Raw genomic sequence first — 10,737 nt, forward strand, 5'->3', positions numbered from 1 at the left:
CCCGCAGCGGCTGCGGGAGAGGCGCCGGTACGGAGCCGCCTCCCCCGGGCGAGGCGCACTGCTGCTCCGGGTCGGTCCGCCCAGGCGCGGGCACGCAGACACACTCGCACACACTGGCTGGCACCGCCACAACCCGCCAGCCGGTGTGACAGGAGCCCTGCTACCCGCAGCAAAAAAAAAAAAAAACCTGCCCTAGGTACGGAGCATGCGCCAAAGCCTTCCCCAGCCCCCGAGGAGTTTCCAGGGGAGGAGTCCGTGGCTCCGCGGGGCTCCGAGCAGGCAACTGGGGGTGGGAATCCCTTCAGCCTTGAGCGTGGAGAGATTCGGAAGAAAGGCAAAAGCAGAGCAAGGAGAGGATGCGAGCAGGTCGTCGCTGGCGCTGATCCGAGACCTCCAAATCCGCAGCTTTCTCCATCTGAGAGTGGACAGAAATCTGGCCAGGCGATTTGCACGAATAACACGTGCCCACTGCTGGGCAGACCCACCTAGGCAGGACTTCGCACAAGTTGGCTGGTCCCTTGCTGGCAGGGCATATTGGCTCAGGATTGCTTTTCATCTCTACACAAGACGTTCTAACTGGTGCTCAAGTTTTATTCTGGTCCTTCCACAAGTACAGACTCGGTGTGTTCAATTCTACAACTTTATTCAACCAGCATCTATTCATCGATTATCCATTAGGCGCCTACTGTGGATCTGGCTTTGTGTTCACGGCACACTTCAATGCTTCCAGTACCAGACAGTCCAGTCCACAACCAGAGAGGAGTTTAGGGGTCACCTCCTAAAATTCCCACTAAATTTCCTCCTAAAATTCCGACTACCACACACCGAGCTCCCCAATATGCAAGTTTCGCCCCTCCCCCACCCCAATATGGACGATAAGATCTCCACCTGTATTTCACAAGCTCAAAAGCTCTTGATTAGATGCAGATTTTAACTTTGTCAAACATCTTTATTTTGCATTTATCTGAGAAGCAATTCTTTGTTTAATAACAGTTTATCTTTTTCAGATAATGAATGGAGTAAAAAAGAAATTGAAATAACTGCCCCTCCCCAATGCCTGGACTTGCTCGATGCCAAGTTGAGAATGGCAGTGTACTGAAGGTGGACACAGTGCAGCCTGAGTCCGTGGCTCAGGCCAACGTGTCCCTCCTGGGTGCCCTGACAGTCCTAGTCTCCCAGCCCCAACACCCCAGTCTTCATAGCAACCAGCGTTCCCTCCTGGCCTCTTCATGGATCTATCCCTTATTTGTCTCTTCCTGAGACACTGTGCTGATTTCTTTCATTTGTCAGACTGTCCCCATCACAGCTATTAGTTAAGATCCAGATCTCTTTCAGGGTTGCTAACACTTGCCCAAAAGAGGCCATTTATATTGTTCTAGGCAGGTTGGACTCTTCTAATGAACTTCCCTCTGTTACTTCCTTTCCTATTTTCAACTCTATTAAACCAACCACAGTGTCCTTCCTGACACTGTATGAGACTACATGAGTAAGAAAGGTGTTGGGTAAGATGAATCAGTTTCTTTAAAGCTTACTTGATCCCATTTCTTTTTCTCACACTTAAAGTTTAAAATCCTATTAATGGCATCACACTACTCTCCAAAGCCAGGAACTGTGATAGAACAAATCCCAATGAAACCCAACAATTATTTCCTGAATGCATTAGTTAATGGTGTTACTTATGTTTTAAAATATGCCTTTGCATTGGCAAAGTAAAAACCTGTTATACTTTGTTGTATTACTTTATTTGAGAAGTTTTTCTTGTTTTCTATAAAATCACTTGATATCACATGGATAAATATAACTTCATTAGCTACCCAAATGGAAAACCTGAGTACTGGTGGCAATTTCTATAGTGGAAAGCACTTTCCTAGCCATATCTTGCTTGCTCCTTGGAACAAGGAAATAAGAGAAGTACAACCCTCCCTCTTTATAGTTGGGGGGAAAAGAGTTGGTATTAAGATCCCTCAAATCCCGGAATGCTCAAGTCCCTTATATAAAATGGTGCTGTTGTTGTTCAGCATGTCCAGCCGTGTCCAATTCTTTGCAACATCATGAACTACAGCAAGCCAGGTTTCCCTGTCCTTCACTGTCTCCTGGAATTTGCTCAAATTCATGTCTATTGAGTCAGTGATGCTATCTAACCATTTCATCCTCTGTTACCCCCTTCTCCTCCTGCCCTCAAATCTTTCCCAGCATCAGAGTCTTTTCCAGTGAGTCGACTCTTCCCATCAGGTGGCCAAAGTATTGGAGCTTCAGCTTCAGTATCAGTCCTTCCAGTGAGTATTCAGGGTTGATTTCCTTTAGGATTGACTGGTTTGATCTCCTTGCAGTCCAAGGGACTCTCAAGAATCTTCTCCAGCACCACAATTCAAAAGCATCAATTCTTTGGCACTCAGTCTTCTTTATAGTCCAACTATCCCATCCATACATGACTACTGGAAAAACCATAGCTTTGACTATACAAACCTTTGTCAGCAAAGTGATGTCTCTGCTTGTTAAAGTGCTGTTTAGGTTTGTCATAGCTTTTCTTCCAAGGAGCAAGCATCTTTTAATTTCATGGCTGCAGTCACCATCTGCAGTGATTTTAGAGCCCAAGAAAACAAAATCTGTCCTCGTTTCCGCTGTTTCTTTTTGCCGCAAAGTAGTTATATATAACCTACACACATCTTCCCATATACCTTTAAATCACTCTGCTGCTGCTGCTAAGTCGCTTCAGTCGTGTCCGACTCTCTGCGACCCCAGAGACGGCAGCCCACCAGTCTCCCCTGTCCCTGGGATTCTCCAGGTAAGAACACTGGAGTGGGTTGCCATTTCCTTCTCCAATGCATGAAAGTGAAAAGTGAAAGTGAAGTTGCTCAGTCCTATCTGACTCTTAGCGACCCCATGGACTGCAGCCTACCAGGCTTTTCTGCCCATGGGATTTTCCAGGCAAGAGTACTGGAGTGGGTTGCCATTGCCTTCTCCATTAAATCACTCTAGATTACTTATAATACCTAATACAATGTCAATGCTATGTAAATAGTTGTTGACACACAGAAAATTCAAGTTTTGCTTTTTGGAACTATTTGGACTTTTTTTCAAATATTTTCAGTCCTTAGTTGGTTGAATCTGTGGATGAGGAACCTGGAATACAGAAGGCCAACTGAATAATATGCCATTTCAGAGATGAGGAAACTTAACCAAGGAAAACTAGGTGAAAACAGAACCAGAATTAGAAACCACTATCATCCCTGAAATGCATTCAAATCACCATTTAAGAAATCCAATGAACATCAACAACAGAGCCCATAATTTCCGTTCTCCTCTCTTGAGATCCTTTGAGTCAAGAGGCAGGAAGAAACAACAGAACTGCAATAGAACAATTAAATTATTTTTCTCTCTCCCTCTGGCTTTGTAGGGAAAGCTGAGCAATCTCTACATCTTGCGTTGTTGTGGAACCTAGTCTGTGACTTTCCAGATAAACAAGGGAATGACAATAACAATCTTAACATGATTAGGTCATTGTTAGGTTACCTAGGAGAATTTCAGATATTACAGCAAACAGATATAACAGCTATGTTGCTAACAAAATGTATGTTTCTATAAATAAGTGCACTTTTAACCTTTTTCAAAGAACATTATCCCAGAAGATCTGTTTCTGCTTTCAGTAGAATAACTAATGCAGTGCCACCATTTCCTTCAGGCAGACACAAGAAAAACAATCCGTAGCATCACGCAATTACATCGATAATTCAGGCATAGACCCAAGCATTCGTTTTTAATGATAGGTAACTTTAGTTGTGTAAACAGTCTGTCTCAGGTGTGCTCTTTCTATTATAATTGTGGAACTTGGTGTGAACCTAATCAAAGCTCTTAAATCACGAGCAATAAACAGGCTTTCTTATCTACGTGGGCAGGCCTCACATTCAGGCAAAAAATGAATAGAAACTTTCTAAAATTGAATGCTCTCCAGGTAAAAGGGAAAACATGTTTGCATTCAGCCTGCTATAGTTACTCCACGATGACACCAGCTGGCAATTGTTTCTGGCTAACAGATTGCAGCTACTATGATTCCTACACAAATTATTAAAATAATAAAAATAATATTTTCAAAGAGCTTTCTTCCACTTTCTCTGCCAGTCCAGCAATGAGCTTGACACTATCTGTGAAGCAATTTGTTCACCTAATTTTAAGCCTATTAATAAGCTTTACAGTTATTTTCTTGCCTGATGTCTTCTCTACCTTAACTTTGGTACTCTTCCTCCCGGTTCTTCTCAAATATTCTCAAACCTGTTAACAACACTGCAGTCCCGTAGGATTCAAACTTTTGATTAGAACAGTCCCCATTTAATCAAGTTCAGTTGGGAGATAAAATTGCATCTCAACTTCTCCCTTTCCCTTTGGTGCGAGAAACTGCCTTTGAGAATGTTGAAGAAACCCTGGAGAGATTAACAATCGAAACAATCACAGAGAATGGTTTCAGATCCTCTACATTTGCACACACGAGTATATGGATATGAATGCCCTTCAATACAGAGGAAAAACAAACTAGACTATACAAGTCATTGGCATCATAAATCTCTCCTTCAAGAATACAAAGTACTCTTATACACTGAAATAACACTTTTTTTTTCATTTTTGTAAACAAACCCGCCTGCCAAAAAAAGAAAGAAAGCCCCCTGGGGTAAGCAGTTTTGCAAATAACCAGCAAAGCAGTAGCTTTCTTTTTCCAAAGGAAGCTAAGCAGAAGAGTTTGTATAGATAGGGGAAATTGCAGGAAGAATGGTGACGTTTACTGAATGTATTCCAGTTCACTACATGATTGTAACTTTGGGGCAACCACAAGCTTACATACTGTTTCCCATAAAGTTCTATGTATGTGAACAGTTCATCTCCTGCTTTATTGTATGACACCCTTCATCCACCACTGACAGGTGCCTGAAAGTGATGAACGGAGATTATTTACCTGTGTGCACAATGTATTCATTAACTCAGTATTACATAAGCAGATGCAATACCATTTTCATAGACCATATTCACATTCCTTTAAGAAAAAGTTGTTAAGCACTTAGTATACACCAGGTGCTCTTCTTGAGTGCTTTGTATATCCCATTAAAAAGACCAGTAAGGACCCTGCCTTCATGCAGCTTTCATTCCAACAGGGAAAAAATAAATGATGAAAAAGGAAACAGGAATCATCCATTTACCCCAAGGTTATTTATTGAGCCCCTACTGTGTTACCAGGTACTTCCAGGTACTTGGGAAACTTTAGTGAACACCAGAAACTACAATTTTTGTCCTCAAGAGTTCAAATGCAAGCAGGGTAAAATAGCTGGCCTTTGTGGGCTATTGGAAGACATTTAGTGCAAAAGAAATAGGGAGCCAATGGGGGGAGGTTGAACAGTTTTTGAAGTGTCATTTTAACTGTTTTGTTCAGAATAGACTGTAGGAGGACCAACGTAGAAGCAGGAAAAGCAGTGAAGTGGTGCAGTAAGTCCCCTACATACAAATCACTCCCATTCTGAGAGTGCTTTCATAAGTTCAATTTGTTAATAAGTCCAACAAAGTTAGCCTAGGTACCCAACTAACACAATTGGCTATATTGTACTGTATTGTAATAGCTTTATAATATTTGTCACATTAATAATACATAAAAAACAAACATAAAAATTTTTAAGAACAATTTCAACCTTACAGTACATTACCTTGAAAAGTACAGTAGTATGGTACAGCAGCTGGCATACAGGGCCTGGCATCAAGAACAGGCAAGAAGAGTTTCGGACTAGAAGAGGAAAGGGAGATGGAGATGGTAGAACTAAAAGATCATCAGCAGTAGAAGATGAAGGGCAAGCTGCAATTTTACTCATGCCTGACATTGATGGAATCCTTGTTCACATCTTTGTAAGTCTGCAACTTGAAGCTTTGCATGTAGGGGACTTAATGTATTCCATAACCAAGAGAGATGATATGGCTTAGACCAAGTCAGGAGGCAAAGGAGACATTGGGAAATGGTCAATTGTCCCCATTTTCAGGGGGACAGAACCATCAGTGTTTCTGTTGGATTGAATGTGGGGTATTGGAGGAAAGAGGAGCCAAGGATGATGCCAAGGTCTGGAGCCCTCGAAATTGGAAAGATGGAGTCGCCATCAACTGGGACGTCAGCTGAGACAGACCATTGCAAGTGCTATCAGGGTAAATAAGGGGGGTGCTGTGATACTGCATGGATGGCAGGGATGGAGAGGAGGAGACAGTCATTTCCACTGGGCAGTCAAAAAAGACTGTTGTTATTCAGAGTCCAAGAGGATGAGCCCTGGATGATAACAAGGAATCTGCCATGCCAGGCATTCTAGAGAAGAGCTTTCTACACAGAACAACAAGTGCAGATGTCTGGAGCAGGAAAGCAATTGGCAGGCTCAAGGGAGAAATGCAACATCAGGGAAGGAAAGCTATGACAAACCTAGACAGCATATTAAAAAGCAGAGACACCACTTTGCCAAAAAAGGTCTGTATAGTCAAACCCATGGTTTTTCCAGTAGTCATGTACAGTTATGAGAAAAGACCCTGATGTTGGGAAAGATCGAAGGCAAAGCGGAAGTGGGCAGCAGAGAATAAGATGATTAGATAGCATCACTGACTCAATGGACGTGAATCTGAGCAAACTCCGAGAGATAGTGAAGGACAAAGGAGCTTGGCACGTGCAGTCCATGGGGTCACAAAGAGTTGGACTCGACTTGGCAGCTGAATAACAACACAAGAGACAGTGGTTGGGAAATATCATTCAAAGCCAGGATAATGGTGCAAAGGAGCCGTCGGGGAAACTTCAAAGTAAGAGAATGATGTGACTGATGGATATTAAAGGTTCACTCAGTTCTATGAAGAATAGATTATGATTAGGAAGGAGAAAGCCAGGAAACCAGCTAAGAGGTGAGTACAGTTTTCCGATCAAGAGAAGATGGGAACTTGGAAGAGAATGAACAGTGGAGGAAATAATTTACAGTCATGAGTCCACAATCTGTGTGAAAAGAAGTCATTTTTTTCATTTTCAAATAACAGAAAGAAATTTTGCCTTCAGGATTCCATTTCCTGAGAAAGAGGAAAATGAAAGCATTCAACTTAACTCACTCTCTTCTCAGTTACCCTGTCTCTTTAAAGTAAACTGTGATGCTGGTACTTCTCCCCTTCTCTTTCTCTTTGCCTTCCTCTAGGGTGATCTGAGCTAAGGGAGTTTATGGAGCATCTTTGCATAGCCTGAAAGAGATACAGTCTGTGGGGAGTATCCTATTCCCACAGCCTTTGCCCCAACAGTGTACAGTCAGTCTCACCTGGACTCAAGTGGAGGTCTTGATTTCTGCTGGGTCCTCTGCTGCCTTTTTATGACCTCAGCTGTCATGTCCACATGATCTACATCTTACTCAACCATACTGTGGGGCCCTTTCTGTCTGCTAGTCTCTTTGGCTTTTCCTTTGGTCTCTTCTCAAGGGAACACTTCCATCTAAATCAGTGTTTTTTAACCCCACCAGACAAAGCACTCATTTTTATTGAACCAATGTTTTAAAATAATTCCTTTAATAATCTAATTTTAAATATCATAGATAATAGAATCTACCTACATACTTGCGCCTTCCCTGGTGGTTCAGATGGTAAGAATCTGCCTGCAGTGTGGGAGATGTGCATTCAATCCCTGGGTCAGGAAGATCCCCTGAAGGAGGGACTGGCCACCCACTCCAGAATTCTTGCCCGGAGAATCTCACAGATAGGGAAGCCTGGTGGGCTACAGTCATGGGGTTACAAAGAGTCAGACACAACTGAGCCACTAACAAACATACACATACACACATCTACACACACAGTTTACCAAACTAAGCTAAAGTGCCCAAATTGTAACGTTGAGATACAAAAATAAATTAATAGTAGAACACTGTATATTTTAAAGTGTAAAGGCTCAGACCTGACTTCAGTAGATAACATAAAGAAGTAGTCAGATGCTTGTGTCTCTTAAATACCTTGTTTGAATACAAGAAAAGTAAGATCAGAAGCCATCCCTTTCAAGAAGAACTTGAAAGATCAGAGGTGTTGGTGGATACTAGAATTTAAAATAGTGCTAGAATAAGTAAGAATAGCCCTGATTTATAAATATACATATGATAAGAAGAAGCAAAAATAATACACCAAGACAAATCGCAGATTTTTGGAGTGAGGAAAATAACGAAGTGTGATTCTCATCAATGAACTAGATTTTCTTTTTCAATGTTGGATCAAAATACTTCTCCATAATATAAAATAGCTCAAAATAATCTACTTTCTATCTCAAAAGCATACTATACATCAAGGCTATTCCGATTTCAAAATGTAATGGAATATTTAAAAGTCATGTAGAAGTAAGACAATTCTCTCATTGCAACCATCAAATAAATGCAGTAGAGTCTCCACATTCTTGTGAGAAGCCCAGACACCCCCAGGGCATTAATACCACTCCTATTAATTCTGGTTGAGTTCAGTTCAGTCGCTCAGTCGCATCCGACTCTTTGCAACCCCATGGACGGAGACACGCCAGGGCTCCCTATCCATCACCAATTCCTGGAGTTTACTCAGACTCATGCCCATTGAGTCTGTGATACCATCCAACCATCTCATTCTCTGTCATCACCTTCTTCTTCAATATTTCCCAGCATCAGGGTCTTTTCAAATGAGTCAGCTCTTTGCATCAGGTGGCCAAAGTAATTGGAATTTCGGCTTCAGCATCAATCCTTCCAATGAATATTCAGGACTGATTTCCTTTAGGATGGACTGGTTGGATCTCCTTGCAGTCCAAGGGATTCTCAAGAGTCTTCTCCAACACCACAGTTCAAAAGCATCAATTCTTCGGTGCTCAGCTTTCTTTATAGTCCAACTCTCACATCCATGCATGACTAGTGGAAAAACCATAGCCTTGACTAGACAGACCTTTGTTGGCAAAGTAATGTCTCTGCTTTTTAATATGCTATCTAGCTTGGTCATAACTTTTCTTCCAAGGTGTAAGCGTATTTTAATTTCATGGCTGCAGTTACCATCTGCAGTGATTTTGGAACCCCAAAAAATAGTCAGTCACTGTTTCCACTGTTGCCCCATCTATTTGCCATGTAGTGATGGGACTAAATGACATAATCTTAGTTTTCTGAATGTTGAGCTTTAAGCCAACTTTTTCATTCTCCCCTTTCACTTTCATCAAGAGGCTTTTTAGTTCCTCTTCACTTTCTTCCATAAGGATGGTGTCATCTGCATATCTGAGGTTATTGATATTTCTCCTGGCAATCCTGATTCCAGCTTGTGCTTCATCCAGTCCAGTGTTTCTCATGATGTACTCTGCATAGAAGTTAAATAAGCAGGGTGACACTATACAGCCTTGACGTACTCCTTTTCCTATTTGGAACCAGTCTGTTGTTCCATGTCCAGTTCTAACAGTTGCTTCCTGACCTGCATACAGGTTTCTCAAGAGGCAGGTCAGGTGGTCTGGTATTCTCATCTCTTTCAGTATTTTCCATTGTTTATTGTGATCCACACAGTCAAAGGCTTTGGCAAAGTCAATAAAGCAGAAATAGATGTTTTTCTGCAAATCTCTTTTTTATGATCCAGCAGATGTTGGCAATTTGGGCTCTGGTTCCTCTGCCTTTTCTAAAACCAGCTTGAACATCTGGAAGTTCACGGTTCGTGTACTACTGAAGCCCAGCTTGGAGAATTTTGAGCATTACTTTACTAGCGTGTGAGATGAGTGCAATTGTGCAGTAGTTTGAGCATTCTTTGGCATTGCCTTTCTTTGGGATTGGAATGAAAACTGACCTTTTCCAGTCCTGTGGCCACTGCTGAGTTTTCCAAATTTGCTGGCATATTGAGTGCAGCACTTTCACAGTATCATCTTTCAGGATTTGAAATAGCTCAACTGGAATCCCATCACCTCCACTAGCTTTGTTTGTAGTGATGCTTCCTAAGGCCCACTTGACTTCACATTCCAGGATGTCTGGCTCTACGTGAGTGATCACACCATTGTGATTATCTGGGTCGTGAAGATCTTTTTTGTACAGTTCTGTGAAATGCAAAAAAGCGAAATGGCTGTTTGGGGAGGCCTTACAAATAGCTGTGAAAAAAAGAGAAGAGAAAAGCAAAGGAGAAAAGGAAAGATATAAGCATCTGAATGCAGAGTTCCAAAGAATAACAAGAAGAGATAAGAAAGCCTTCCTCAGTGATCAGTGCAAAGAAATAGAGGAAAACAATAGAATGGGAAAGACTAGAGATCTCTTCAAGAAAATTAGAGATACCAAGGAAACATTTCATGCAAAGATGGGCTCGATAAAGGACAGAAATGCTATGGACCTAATAGAAGCAGAAGATATTAAGAAGAGGTGGCAAGAATACACAGAAGAACTGTAAAAAAAAGATCTTCACGACCCAGATAATCACGATGGTGTGATCACTCACTTAGAGCCAGACATCCTGGAATGTGAAGTCAAGTGGGCCTTAGAAAGCATCACTACGAACAAAGCTAATGGAGGTGATGGCATTCCAGTTGAGCTATTTCAATCCTGGAAGATGACGTTGTGAAAGTGCTGCACTCAATATGCCAGCAAGTTTGGAAAACTCAGCAGTGGTCACAGGACTGGAAAAGGTCAGTTTTCATTCCAATCCCAAAGAAAGGCAATGCCAAAGAATGCTCAAACTACTGCACAATTGCACTCATCTCACACGCTAGTAAAGTAATGCTCAAAATTCTCCAAGCCAGGCTTC

Source organism: Bison bison, unplaced genomic scaffold, assembly GCF_000754665.1.
Source record: "Bison bison bison isolate TAMUID 2011002044 unplaced genomic scaffold, Bison_UMD1.0 scf7180017864527, whole genome shotgun sequence".
In the NCBI taxonomy this organism is placed as follows: Eukaryota; Metazoa; Chordata; class Mammalia; order Artiodactyla; family Bovidae; genus Bison; species Bison bison.